The sequence below is a fragment of the Lepidochelys olivacea genome (assembly GCF_965140295.1).
Source record: "Lepidochelys olivacea isolate rLepOli2 genome assembly, chromosome: 2".
In the NCBI taxonomy this organism is placed as follows: Eukaryota; Metazoa; Chordata; order Testudines; family Cheloniidae; genus Lepidochelys; species Lepidochelys olivacea.
The window spans coordinates 104,348,377-104,364,473 of NC_140412.1; positions in this window are offsets into that span (position 1 = coordinate 104,348,377).

Below are 16,097 nucleotides of genomic sequence, written 5' to 3' on the forward strand. Positions count from 1 at the left end.
AAGAAAAAATCTGTTTAATAGTGAAACATTCCAGTTTATTAAATATTGATCATGTACAACATTAATCTTAGGGCATCAAACAGGGTACTGCAGAGGAAGAAAGAGAGCTTGGAATATTTATAGTCATAGATTATGAAAGTTAATTAATGTATGCCTACTCCAATTACATGTGTTTTTATATTGTTCCTAAAATGAAAGCCACCTTCAATATTTCACAAGTTATAGAGTCTCTACAGGGCAACATAAGGTCCCACAGATTCTTGTATGGCTAGTACATTCAACTTTTTATATGAGGCATGTACTATTGTAAAAAACAGGACAAAATAAAGAAACTAAGCTACTTTACAATGGGATTTCAGTGTAAAGCAAAATTTTGATGAGCATAAATTATGTAAACTCAAAGTTTAACATGTGTATATCAAAATTCATAAGAGAAATTTTTGCAAAAAATAATCTCTTTAGGTTAGAGTCATCACCTGGGTAGTGGGGTGAAATGCAGTTGAAGTTGATGGAATTGCACCCAGTTACACAAAGAAGGGATAAATTTACCTCTTGATTCTGTTTAATTTTAATTGGGTGATCATAAAACAGACTAACACGGCTGCTACTCTGAAACAGCAGAAGCCAGCATTCTGAACTCTGCTAAGGTACCTCAGTCCTCACCTACTACACCCATCCCCTGCCATTTTGACTAGATTCTAACAGCTGTACTCAATTGTGGTTTGGTTTTGTAATATAGAAGATGCCTAAGACTTGTGTCTTCTTGACGCATGCACATAAATCCAGTTATCGCTGAGAGTTACACATGCACATCAGAAGAATAGGCCTGTTAATGTTGGGTAAATTATAATATTGGAAACACCAATGTGGTTTGAAATGCATTAAACAAGCAGTGCAAGTACTACTAAAAACAGAAGCGATTTTTGGTATACTAAAAATGTTAGGTACAACACAGAGCTGACTTCTGACCTACTAAATGTCAGTGCTTTTAAATATATATATAGGCTACAGAAAAGTACAAAAGCTGGCTCCTGGAAAATTACATTAAGCACTCTGGGAGCAAATTGGTGAATTGTAGTTTGACCCAGAAACAGTTGTTTATGGAAGTTCAAAGGAGAGATTTTTCTCTTTTCTGATTTAAAGGTTAGACAGAAATGTTTTAGCTTCTTTGCTAATACCAATTGTTGTCAAGGAGCAGGAAAATATTTAGAGCGATATGAAAAGGAATGAAAATCACCTAATCTTGCCAATAAAATGTTTTCTAAAATTTTCAAAATTTCAAAGGATTGGTCTTTAAACTTTGGAGAACACTTGACACTTATGCACTTACAGCTTGTTACTTGTTACTTGTGCTAAAGAGACAATATCTTAGGCTTCAGTGAGGGGAAAGGATGGTCCAGTGCAAGTCTGGAACCCCCCGCAGCCTTGGTTGTGGGCAACCAATGTTCAGTTCCCTGCTCTGGCATAGGCTTCCTCTGTGACACTTCCCTTCCTCACAGAGGTGTTATGAAGATAAATATATTAAAGATTGTGAGGAGCTTAAATACTACTATGTTGAGGGACTTTATAAGTACCATAGATAAGTAGCAAGGTTCTTTAAGCATTTGTGTAACTTTAAGTACTTGAGCTGTCCTGTTGCTTTCAAACAGGGCTATTCACATGCTTAAGTTATGCATGTGCTTAAGGACCTTGCTGAACTGGGGCCTAAGAGGATAGCTGCAGATCCATGTCCCTAGGTTATATACAGTACGAGCCACTGTCTCCTATCCCTAGTCTGCCTTGTGAGCACATCTCACAAGAAGACAAGGCAAGGAGGAGGAGATATTTAATTTTGGTGTTTGTGCCTTTAATTGTGAAGGATCCCAAAGCATTTTGTTAGACAGAAAAATAACTGAAATGTAGTGGCCTCTGGGGTAAAAAGTGGCAACCAAGCAGACAACATGTATGTTGCACAATTACTTAATGAAGGGGGAATTTAATCTAAGGATACCAACACAAAGCCATAGCCTAACTAAATTTCCACAGGACCTTTAATGTTCATGCCATGCAGACATTCCTTTAGTTTGATATCCTAATGACCTGAAGCTGACTACAGAGTAGTCAAGTTATCTAACTCTGAAGGATCAATCAACCCTTGCAAAATTAGAACCCATTGTCCGAAGGAATCTAAGCATTTACAGCCTGCTATTTATGCCAGTAAGCCATCTTCCCAACCCACTGATGACAGGGGCCACTCACGTATTAAAAGTAAGCCGCCACCACCCTGGATGGGGGAGGGCATAGATGAATATAGTGTTCAAATGTGTTTTGAGGTTATTTATGGGTGAAACACTTTTATAATTATATCAGAGCAAATAAATATTTGTTTTAAGAGAACAACTTGTGAAACTATACATACATTGCAAGGAAAGAAGAAAAGCTCTCGCCCCAGGCCCCTGTCCTCATTTGCCATTACCCCACAGTGGGAAACAATAGGAACTTCCAGAAGCCACTGTGTGAGGCTTTTATCTCTTTTTTGAAAATGACGTCTTGGAATGTTCATGAAATCCAAACAGCCCAGGGCTTTACGCACCTATGGGCATAAGTAAGAGAAGAGGAATTACATAACAGCTGTCTAATGGGCTCCACAGATTTTTTCATTTTCCATTGGATACTATTATACACACAAGAGAAGCACTTAAAAACGGTTATCTTGCAGCTGGTTAGAGTGTATCACGTTATCCCATGTCACTCAGGCCTCATACCCAACTGTCACTGTGACATGACAAAGCAGATGCCCAAGTTTTATACAAGATTACACCTTTTTAGCAGCTGTGAATCAAAGGCTTACAAGTGTATTTTAAGTGCCTCCAAGTTGTTCTCTAATGAAGACATTCAAATCAAATCACTTGTATGGTGATGGTCCTCTTGGGAGTAAATGTTTGATTTCAGTATAGGAGGAAAGGATTTCCCATCACCTTCAACAGCAGGCAGGAGAGGAAGAAGTATGAAGGCTTTCTGAGGGAAAAATAGAAAAGGGTTTTATATCTGCTGCCTCTTTGGCCTTGTCTACACTACGGGGGGAGATCGATCTAAGTTACACAACCTCAGCTACGTGAATAACGTTGGTGAAGTTGACGTACTTAGATCTACTTACCGTGGGGTCCATACTATGTGATGTCGATGGGAGAGCATCTCCCGTCGACTTCCCTTGCGCTTCTCATTCAGGTGCAGTCGACGGGAGAGTGACCTGAGGTCGATTTAGCGGGTCTTCACTAGACCCACTAAATCAGCCGCCAATGCATTGATCACCACGCATCAATCCCCCGGTAAGTGTAGACAAGCCCTTTGTTGAGAACTTGAAGTCCTATTTGGAGTTCATCAGTGGAAATGCCTGCCCAGCTTAACTGTTGTCAAAGAATCAACCATTAGCCTCCTGAAATCACATTCTACACATGAAAGCTCATTTCACTCCCAGATGTATAGCCATCTCTCTTCTCTCTCTCTCTCTTACACTCACACACACACACACACACACACACACTCTCTCTCTGCACATGCTTTGACTTGCCATGGTCAGGAAAAGGGAACCTCAGCAAATGTTGAAATACCTCATCAGCAGGGATGGCTTGGAGACTTTCTGTCAACCATCTGGTGAATAGACACAAAACATTTACAAGCACTTGCAGACACAAGCTTGTTCATCTTCTCAAAATCACATGCAAGAGAAGCTATGATTCACCTATGCATGGAAGCAGCCAGTTATAATAGCATTCATTACCCACTTATCAATGCTGAATTTCAAAATAATTTGGTAGATATGGTTTCATATACACTGCATGGACTGAAACTTCGCTTTGAAAGGAATGGTGTAGTTAATTTGCACAGTCCATGCATACTGTATACAGACAGATGGAGACTCTACATCTCTTTGATGGGAGATGGCATGCACACTTTCGCCCCCCCCCATCCCCCCCGGACTTAGTGACCACATTATCTCAAAGGGTGAAGAAGAGATCATGAGTGAAAACAAACCCCTCAAAAACACCCTCATGAGTTAAGTGTGTTCTAATTTTTTTAAGAGACACTATTTCAATATGTTAAAATCTGAGCGTGAAGGCAAATTTGTGAGTGCAGGTTGCATTTCATATGTGTATATTACAGAGGTGGAGAGTTTTAATATTGATAAGTACATTTTTGCCTTAGGTAGAATTCTAAATACCTTGTGACAACAGTAGGCCCAAGAAATCGGTTTGACTTGAGAGAGACAGGATGTCTTCTATAGTGCTCAGTGTAGTATTTCATCAGTACTATATAAGAAATTATGATGTAGACTACTCACTGCATAAACAGGTAATAAGATTTTTTTCATAGGATACATAAAGTGATGTGTTTTGTTTCTTGGGAAAATATATATTCATGCTTTGAAGAATGCACAGAAATATCTAAATGTTGTACATTCCTGTTGAATAACTATGTTAGGACTTGCTTCTGCAACTGACCCACTTGCAGAACAACCACAGAAGTAAATAGGAATTCTGTGGATGGAACAACTGCCCTAATGGTGCCATAATAGATGAGACAGAGAGTATATCATGGTGTGAGCTGCAGGGGAAAGAGGATGCCAGAAAGCTTTTGTGGCTTTATGTTCAGGGTGATGATATGACTAACTGACTGCAACGTCACAACTGAGTTCTGTAATATTTCCTGAAGGATAATAAAACATAACTGAGCCTTACATCATCATGTAATTAGCATAATACTGTATTTGTCCTTGTTAGTTTACTTTTACTAGTTGTTTAATGTTCCCCCACTTTTCCCCTTTAAATATACTGCAGTAATAACTAATAGAAACAATTATGCCCTTAATATGTGCAGAGTCTGCTGAGAATTATGTCAAGTCAATGGGCCAAAGAAAGACCTGATATATAGCTCCATTGAGTCATGTTTTTTTTAAATGAAATAAAACTGCAGAATTAATAGTAATTTGAGTGTAAAATTCAGGAGCTTTTTGAAGCTGGCGCAATGTCTGAGGCTAATGTTTTTAAGCAGAGGTTTTTCCTCATTTTTATCCTTTTTATGGTTACTAGTTCAAAATGAGTGGACTCATTTTGTGATCTAGTGTGGACAGGAAAAATCTAGTTATGGACTAATTCTTGCACCATACCTGGGTTGATGCAGGAATTCTTGGGTAAGGTTCTTGGGAACATGTTATGCAGGAAGTCCTACTAGACAAGCAGAATGGTCCCTTCTGGCCTTAAACTCTATACATTTATTTCAAAGTACCCTATACCACACTCAGTGCTATTGGTTTAGGCATACTGATCTTCAGCTATTACTCAATGTTAATGCACTGTGTACAGGAGGTAATTATGGAAAAACTATACCTCAATTTTAGAATACTTAGCGTTCTTAAGTGAAAGGTATATACTCTTCACTCCATTTTTGTTGGTGCTTGTGGGACTTTTTTCTGCATTTAAGGGTTTCTGTTCCTCAGCCCAGTCCAACAGAACATAAAGACTTCAGACCATGTTAGATGCCAACAAGGGAAAAGCTTTACAAACCTTCATAGAAAATACTTAGATAATACTAGATAATACTTAGTCCTGCCATGCATTCAGGGGATTGGACTAGATGACCTCTCGAGGTCCCTTCCAGTCCTAACATTCTATGATTCATCAGTGATTACACATGTTCTAATACCCAAAGGGATGGATTATGGCAGTAAAACTACCTGGCTGCACTAGACGGAGCTCAGAGGTGCTCTGTCCCATCAGGAACTACAGAAGGCATTGTGCCTCTAGGAGCAAAGACGAATGTGACTACACCTCTCCCCTGTGTCTAGCCTCTGCCTATTTTGGAAAGTGTACTGTTCCCATTGGAGCTAAACCTACACCATACTTGCACTCAATGGGCCAGATCATCCCATGCCTTGTGCACACACAACTCCCTTTGAAGTGAAGAGGAGTTGCATGCCTTCAACTGGTAGGAAAATTGGGTGCTCCTGAGCCCAAGTGCCGTTATTATGTCTAGTGCCTGTTCAGGGGTACAAAGAGGGAATTTTTTGTGCTTTCAGCCCTCCCCTTGGGCACCCACACAGAGCCAGCTATGATCTGGCCCCAATTCTCATTGTAGCTTCCATGTTATAATAATCTCTCTGTAAACTAAGGCTGTTTTTAACTTCACTCCACATTATTTTAGGGTGAACCCTACTATAATCACCCCTTTATAACCCCTTTAATCCTTTCCAGCTGCTCAGCTCCAGAGGATGAAATGTTGATGAAGGTGGAGTGTAAGGAGAATAGGCCTTTTTCACCTTAGCCACCTGTCTTGGGAAAAGCCTTGGGTTTCTCAGCCTCTGGCAGTGTGCAATAGAGTAGATGTTAGGATTTGACATGAAGAACAGCGGGCATTAAATCTTTGGCAGAGACTTATGAAAGGAGCAATGTTTGTTTTTTTAATTATTTTTATTCTATTACTTTTGCAAATCAATTCATCCTTAGTACTTTGAAAACAACTGTCATCCAGTAATTCCCAGTGCTTTGTCATAATGAATGTACCCCCACTTTTATAAGGTGACTCACTAAATCCCTTAAAAATATTAGTCTCATCAACTCCTCCCAAGGTGGAGTGGGCTGGGTTTTCAGGCCTGCCTTTGGTCCCTCCACTTCAATCTGCATGGGTGCACGTCTGTGTCCATGCAAAGCCACATTGAAATCACCCCCATGGCTCTCAGAGCAGGATCCAGGACTTCAGTCTCTCCTTTTTATTTATTTGATTTGTTGTGGGAGCATGTTTGATAATACAAAAGCTAGAGGAAATATTAGCCAGGACAAAACAAATTAATGATGTGAATAAAAAGTGAAAATATCAACCTCATATTTACATTTGCAACTTGTTTTCTTTATCACCCCCTTTAATTTTTTTGATTCGACAATATGTGCAGTTTGTTTATAGTTAGCCACTATTAGGGATGGAGTGTATATGTGAGGCTGTCTGAGGTCAATGTAACTTGTATGTGTGTCTAAGATCTATATACAACAGGTATATACAACAGAGTTAGGTCAATGCAAGGCAGCTTAGGTCAACCTAACAATGGAAGTGTCTAAACTTCAATTTCTCTCCCAGCAAATAACTGACTCACCATGCCAATTTTATAACTCCACCTCCAGGAGCGGCATAGTCAAGGCCAATGTACTTAGGTTGACTCAGATGCTGCATTGCTTATATAAACTGTTTTACTGGCCATCCCACAGTGCCCGAGATCCACAATGCAATCAATACAAGCGCTCCTGGTGAGGACGCACAAGTGATGTAATGACTGCAGCATCTATATGCCAACACAAGTTAGGTCAATTTAATTTTGTGGTGTAGATATGGCTTAAATAATGACAGGGCACAAAAAAACTCATGGTGCCATTTTATAAATTGAAATATATTTAAGTTCAGCAAATCTTCAAATTCATATGCACGAGGCACTTCAGAGGTTCCCTGAAAAAAATGCACCGTGGTATTATGGTATTCAGATTCAGAAGAAACTGGATGGGTAGGAGCAGGCATTTCTCTTCTCTTCCCCTTTATGTGCCAAGAGGGCGAGGCAGAGAAAGCTCATTCTCTCTCTCTCTCTCTCTCTCTCTGACAGACATATATACCCCTGACTGGGCATACGCTACTATACTTTGTCAAATAATTGTCTAGATTTCTGGTAATTGCCCAAATCTACATCTTCAGAAAACTCAGAAAAAGGAAAATATTAGGTCAAGACTGGACGCTTTATCTCCATTTATGCTATAGGCAGGATCTTGGACTAGCAATAAAGGTATTGTACATTTCTACCTCAGTTTTATCAGGAGGGGACAGGAACCGGTAGGGTATAGGTGTTTTTATATTGGGAGTGGGAAAAATACGGAATCATAGCCTGAAATTCTCCCAGATTCTGATTCTGCAAAGAGTTAGGCATGTGCTTAATTATGCAATACAAGTAGTCCCACTGAAGTAAATGAAACTACTCTCAGTGCATAAAATTAAGGAGATGCATAAGTCTTTGCCTGGGTCTTTGCTGGGGTGCTGGAGCATAAAAGTCATTCTCCATAAAATGATACCAAGGGGAGACAGCGGACATGGCAGAAATTGCGCTATGCTGTTTCTCCTCACTTTGTAATTGCATTTGCACACCGGCGTGTGTTGGAATTAGATACTGTACGAAATAACAGAGGAGACGGTAAATTGACAATAATAATGTATGTCTCCAAAACTGATAGAGTAAAAGGGGTATGATATCACTGGCAGTCAGTCTTAGTGCATACAAGCAGACAGAATGCAAACATTACAAAGACAAGAAACTTTCTCCGACCAGGAAGTGCTGTCTGGCTGCCTCTCCTCTTAACACTATTGATTATGCTCCCAAAAGGTCATAAATTACTGGAAGAGTTATTTTTAAGAATATTTGCTGAGCCTGACCTGTCAAGAGAGGTTAATCTAATGACTTCCCTACCTCCAGCTAGCACTAGAATAGTCTGGATTTTTTCTTTACTCCTGTTAAAAGCCCCCTTGTCTTCCAGGTTCATCTCAACTTATTAAAAAAAATAAAGATGAGTCAGATGACAAAATGGACAGTGGCCAGAGCTAGGAGACTAGACATACCATTTCTACTGATAAGGCTCATACAAATAGAGCAGCATCATATCTTTATTATGGGAATCTGATCAGTTAAGCTTTCCACTCTGAAAACATTATCTGAAATACAGCTCTGAAGGGCTTAATTAAGGATTGTTTGATAGTAATAACAAAGGGCCAAATGTTTATTTTAACCAGCAGGTCTAATTTTTAAAAAAACTAATATTGTTTACGGGGAGGAGGGGTGAATCTCTATTGAAGTAAAACAACAAAACAAAAAATCCCGAACCAACCAAAAACATAACTATGTAGAGATGAGTTGTTTCTTTTCCATCTATTTTAATATTTAAGTTTCTATCCCTTTAAATAAGTACATGTGATGAAGGATGTTGCACAATTTATTCTTTATCTAAGGTCCTTCATATAAAATATTGAGGAGTACCTTACAGAGAGAATGACACTGAAAATAAAGAGAAGGAGGATGAATTCTGCTTGTGGCTCTGATGTAAATATGGAGTTACGCCAGTGTAACCAGGATCACAGTTTGGCTCACTGTGCTGTACAAAGAAAAGGGGAAAATGCTTTGCAGAAAGAGTTAGAACAGAGAGGGAATGATTTACAGAGTTGGGTACAGAAGCTCCCATACAGACAATAAAGGGAAATAACCTATTAAGATGCAGTGCTACAGCATACCCAGTCTTCCTCCTCACCACGAGTTAACCTGGCATCAAAAGGTCCTACAGGCAAGGCCATGCTCTGGTGGCAGAGCTTTGTATGGACTCCAGCCAGAGCTTAGGAACCTCTGAATGTGTTCACTCTGGTCATGTTTTTCACTGTAATTTATTTCATTAAGCAGTGCTGTAGTATTCAACAAATAGAAGAATGCGACTTTAAAGCCTGCCCAAGTGCTATTCTGTTCCACTGGTGCTTTGATTTTTTTTCTTTTGTACTTAGAGGCAGATCAGATTAATTTTACTGCAGCTGAAAATCATGCAAATATAGTTTAGAAAGAGGCATTTAATTTTTTATTGCTCTTGCACACAACACAAATAGCACCTCCAGTACTAAGCCTGCTAAGTGTTTTTAGTGTTATTCCACTCTACAGTACATCACAATGTTCATTTTCCACATTACTTTATTCCTCCTCTATCCCATATTTTACAACAGAGAAAACAAACTGCTTGTAATTACACTGCACGCCAGGACAAATTAAGTAAACACGCATTTTTAATGCTTTTGGCTGTTAGGGTAAGAAACAAAGGGCTCTGGTTAAGGTCAATATTAGAGTTATGCAATTGCTCTGGGATACAAAAGACAAATGCCAGTGATTGAATGCTGGTAAAATGGAAACTGTCCATTCAGTGCAGTGTTGCTGAACTCTTGAAAATAATGCACTGCCTTTGAAACTAGGTCACTTCTCTACTTTGTTTTCATTTTCTTTCAGAATAATACCAATACCAATAATAAATAATAATAATAAACTAATGGGAAAATCTATTGTGTCATTAGTGAAGTGATAAATCAGCAAAAAAGTAAATTAGAGAGTAAATCTGGGCTCAGCCTATTGCTGTACACGCAAACACAACCCTTTCAGTACGGTTGGGTAATGCTGAGAAAGGCTAACAGCAACGATAGGGGAAACCAAATTTTGCTTTCATTGATACTTGTGTAAATCTGACTTAAATGGAATTACATTTAGAGATGGCCCTGGGGCACAAAATTCAGATGCAGGTCAGGATTTTGAACACCTTGAAGTTTGCGGGGGTTTCAGATCCCAGGGTTTTTGCTCAGCCAGTTATAGAGGTAGAGATGTGATCCAGGCTTTTGGTTCATGTCCATCTCTAATTTAGTGATAGATTCACCATTTCTCCTTCATTCCAAGTACAAGGCACCTACTTTGTCAACACTGCCTTTACTAATGAGGATACCTAGCACAGGTCAAAAAGGGGAAAAAAACCCTCCACTTCATATTATCCTCGGGGAGAGGATGAGAGACAGAAAGAACTATATGAGATAGATGTTAGTCACATCACTTAAAGCACTAGTGGAAGGTGGACCAATACCATGGTGATGGGTCTGGTATCAAAACCTGAAGAAGCTGGGTGGAGGATTCTTTTGTAAAATTTTGGCAAATAGACCATTAAAACAGTCAAGGTTAAACCTCTAAGAAATAGGGAGAAACAGGGCTGTACTATAGGGCAAAACCTGGAATATGTAAGTGATTCTGTTGCTGGAGAGATTCATTCAGCACCAGCCCGTGTTACCTTTACTCAGATCTTCTTCCTTTTCTGTGTTTATCATACTACATCTACAGCTAGTTTCATGACATATGAGAACATTCAGGAGAAACACACAGCTATGCATCTGATCCAGCTCCTCTTAAAAACTGGAATGGGAGCTGGATCAAAGCTACTCTAGTAGGATCTGCATTCTGAAATATAAATTCTGTTTTCTCCTTGATGAGAAAAATAAAACAGGCTGTCTAGTAACTGTGTTATCTTCTTTTCAGATTATCTTCTCTTGCAAAAATAATTCAAGATACTAATGATTGTCATGCTAAAACATTATGGGCCAAATTTTGTCCTTGGACATGTATGTGCATGATGTGTAATTCTGTGTGTCACTCCCATTCAGTGCAACCCTTGTGAGTGCAATTGAGGTTGTTGATCATGGTGAATTTGTGGAGATGGACTAGGAGTTTCAAAGGAAGCAGGAGAAGGAAAGAAAGGAAAAGCATGTCTGAGACACGGGAATAAAGTGAGCACCCAAGAGTTTGAAGTCAAGGTATGAGAGAGGCCAGGATGAAGAAAGACTGGATAAGAGGTGTGGGTCTTGACTGGGAAAAGGTCATAAGTGGGAAAAGGGCTAATAATGTGGTGAAGAAGAGACAACATAATATGACCATGTACTCGGATCCTGGGTGCTCCTACTTCTGTTAAACAAAATGTATTGGGCATAGATAAATGTTTGATAAAAAATTACTGCACCATACCCAAATATTATCAGTCATTTTTAAATAGGAAAGTCCTCGGTGCTTGAAAGGAATTGCTGAAAATACTATTAATATCACCTATTGGAAATGTAATTGCTATTTAGTATTCTTACTGCCACATGTCATAATGTTAACTATAATAATATCTTATATTTATATAGCAGCTCTCAGCCTGAATAATTCCAGCAAATCAACATGAATCACTTCACACACCACTGAAATGCAACCACCTTTGCATATGTTTGCTAGCACAATGAAAATGCATTCAATCGCTATGTTATTGATCCTAATTTAGTAGCTGAATATATTTCCAGGGAAGAGTCGTTAGTCGGCTAGCCATATTTCAGGATAGAGCATATTTTCTGTTGATGTGGGAGTCTCTAGATTCATTCATATAATAATGCATTTCTGAATGATATATCAGATTTTGTTCTGCTATGTTAAAATCTGTACCACATGCACTGGCTAATATTGCATTCTATTTCATAGCAGTGTGTCTGTATATAAGAAAATCATTTTAATATATTGTTCACTTTAGTTTGCATATTGACCTCCCCATTTTTTATATCTTTATACATTTGGACAATTTGCATCATATGATCTTAGATTTTGCTGAATATGCAATCTGGAAATTTGCAGTACTGCATCACTAATTTTCTGAATGGAAAAGCTCTGTTTTCTAGAATCAAAGGCCTTGTAAAAGTTTAGTGAATAGGGCCCATAACCTATTGATCCCCTTGTATTTAATCCAATTCATTTTAGTCAGTGCACACAGTAAATAATGATACTGGTGTTACGAGGAGCTTTCCTTCCTTATGAACAACTATTCACTTGTATCTTACTATAATGATGTCACTGATTTACAAAGGTTGCCCAAGTTACCCTATTAATTAGAAGATGCATTATGTCTATTGCAAAACATTGTTCTGACTGTGAGCTATCACTGACCAAAGACCTCTAAACCACAAAGAATTCCATTTTGCAAAATCTAGTTAACATATCAAAGAGCAGTAAATGTGTAAATTGCTGTCATAAGGAATCTTTTATTGCTTTTCCTTTTCATGATGGCACCCCTCCCCCAACCCTTCTATTCTATCCACTTTGAGGAGGTTACTCATTGGAAAGAAGAGCAGCTATTTATGTTCTTCAGATGTTTACCTTCAGCAAAAGACACTTCAAAGAGTGCTTATGGGACTCCCCTCACCCAGCAAACATTTAAAACCCATTGTTGTGATTGATGGATCCTTCCTGCAGATTTAATAAATATAAGCAGAAGCCAGATCCTTTTTTAGGCCAGCTGTCTGAATACTAGGCAAATAGCTCATGGGTGGCCTAGATAGACAGGACTCTTAAAGAAATGCCTAAATGATTGTTAGATGCCTTCTTTTTGTGCGTGTGTTCTACAAGTTTATTCTGGGAGCATGCCCAATATTTTATTCTATTTTCTGCTGCTGTAAATGGCACTGATCTCTTAAGTAGCTCCCACAATCTTGTTTTGGTATTTTTGTGTACAAGAGTTGAATAAAGAGACAAGACTGCCTCATGTCTATTGAGACTGAGAACTAGGCTGAACTGGTTCAATGAATTGTGAGAGCCTTCAAAGATGTTATGAGGAATGTAAGTAGGTAAGGATTTTCAGAAGTTGATCTGAATGACTGGTCAGAGCACTGGTACTTAAAGTTATTTCCAAAAAAAAAAAACCCATCAAGACAAAGCATCATTTCCAACAAGGGCCTCAGAGCATCAGCTAATACTAACTGGATAATATAATGGCATCATGCTTGCATGGGAGTACTACGACTTGCAAGCACTATTTACTGAAACAGCTTAACAAATGACTGTCTCTTTTGTTCAGTACACCCTGGCCTATAACAGGACGAGATAGTTAAGGACAGTCAGGATGTTGGGTATTTCAATATGGGACCCATTCTGATTTATATATATATATAATGTATATAAGATGTGTGTGTTTATGATCATGTGTCTATGTGTGTGTGTTTAACCAGGTAACAGCTGAAATCTTTTTTTTTTTAATTTTTTATGTGAAATGAATGTAGTTTTCATGAAAAGAAAAGGCTAACAGCACTGACTTGAGTCAGGCATTCTACAGACTTCCACCACAATTGTGGCACTTCAATGTCCTACAACAACCCTATTATTCAAGCCACGTAGCTCATTGGAGTAAAGGGTGTCAGATGAATAAAGATTCAGTAGCAAGCAGATCTGACCACCAAGCCTATATATAAAAGCTCAGTTGTAAAGCTACTGCTCTACCCACTCTGCCATGTTTCCCCATGAAATCTAAATTATCTATTGCGTTTTCAGGTCAAATGCAAATTATTACAACTGAATTTCAGATTCAAATGCACTGCTGCTTTTCCTCTTTTCATGAGCAAACTTGCACAAGGTCTGAATATTGTGGGGTGAAAATGCAGTCTAAGGCATCCTGAGGTGCATAGAAGCGTAGCATGTCTTCCAAAGCTGGAATGCAGAGTCACTCTCAGGGCTGGATTTACACAGGATCCAAGAATCTGCTGGTCTGGGCTCTGAGCTTGAAAGGGTCTATGGAGTCGCCAAGTTCAGAACCAGAGCACATTGCCAGAGAGAGCTAGGAGACTCAGGACCAGGAGGAAGCACTTGTAGGGCAGAGAGCCAGGATTGCGAGCTGCTTCCTGGTGCTCGCCACGCCTTGTAGCTTCTTCACGTATCTGATTCTGGCCCTGACTGCTCTTAAACAAACAGCAGCAGCTGCACTATGAGATTGTGTGCAGTCTGCATGCCACATTCTTACCCAGTTCAGCACAGTGAAGTCTCCCTCCCACTTCTATTGGCCAACCAAGGCAGAAAAGGAGGATGGGTTATGGCTAGTACCGTCTCTACCCTATCTCAGGTATTTGCTGTGACCCTGGTTACTTCACATCAGAAGGGTGCATCAGTCAGCAGCCAGCATGTGCCTAATCTTAAAAGGGGAGGGATCACAGCATATGTAGTCTTTTCAGTATGCCTCATGCTCTTTGCCCTCTACAGCCAGAAGGAGCCTTAGCAGCTATTGAGAAGAAAATGCTATGGCATCTTTGTCACACTGGACCTGGTGTTTTCCCTAAGTGACAGTTTTGCATTGATGTCCCAGACTTAAACCTTTACAGTAGCAACGGAATATTATATACTGGCGGTGCAAAGGGTGTAGTCAATAAATACTGCAACTGTGTGAAAAGGTGCTGTTTAGGGCGTGGTTCTCAACCAGGGGCACCCCGGTGGGCCATGAGCAGATTTCAGGGGGTCCACCAAACATGGCTGGCATCAGACTCACTACAGCCTGGGGCAAAAAACCAAAGCCCTGCCACATGGGACTGTAGCTTGGGGCCCGAAGTCCCATCACTAGGGGCTGAAGCCGAAGCCTGAGCAACTTAGCTTTGGGGTGCCCCCTGTGGTGTAGGGCCCCGTGCAATTGCCCTGCTTGCTACCCCCTAATGCTGGCCCTGACTTTTATATTCAGAAAAACAGTTGTTGTGGCATAGCGGGGCCATGGAGTTTTTGTAGCATGTTGGCGGGGGGAGGCTCAGAAAGAAAAAAGTTGAGAACCTCTGGTTTAGGGAAAATGAATGTCTGCTCATAAGAGGTTCACCCTGGAGTGGATTAAACCCCTATATTCATTTCTTAGTTTGTCTGTGTATCGTCAGAGCCCACAATCCCAGACTGTCCAGTAGAGATGGGCCTGGCTCCAAAATCCCAATTCAGATCCAAACTTCCCCAAAATCTGAGTAGGTTTGGATCTGGTGTTGCAATCTGGATCCACCTTCTGCTTCTTAGAGAGATTCTTCTAAGCCACTAGCCAGCTTCTTGTGCTGCCTTGAAATATGCTAGATGAAAAGGGCAAAAAGTTCTCTCTTCTGCCTGTTCCTCTCAAATATGGATTAAAGAGAATATGTTATTCTAATGCTACATACCAGCCCTCAGCTGCAACATTTCTATCCATCTGGATCTGAACTTTCCCAAAGTTTGAGGGTATTTCCATCCAAGATTTTGGTTCACGCCTGTCTCTGTACTATACACAGATATACATCAGTCTCTGCCATTGCTATGAAAGCCTAGTGAGCACAGGTACCTTACAAACAAAACAAAACAAGAAACAAAATATGTTAGATTAATTTGAGTAGCCTGACTTTTCCCCGCCTCTTCTGTGTAGATTTTCTCTTAAACTATAGTTTAGTATGGAAAATGTAAGTTAAAAAGGAAAGCCCTGCAGTTTTTACAGATAGAAGTTTCAGGTTGTATTCCCCAGGGTGATAGCTAAGATCAGACTATTGCTTACTTGCCAAAAGGGGAAACCCTAGAAACAGGGATATCAAGGAGGTTCCTTTCTTGGTTTCTAAGAATGAAAGTTCAAAGCTCTGGTCATCTGACTTTCTGCAGGGAGTCCCACAGACTGAATTCACCTCACCCAACCTGTAGGCAGGCTGCAATTCAGCCTCTCCATGGCTGCTATTCCAGTCTGTATCTTGGAACAGTG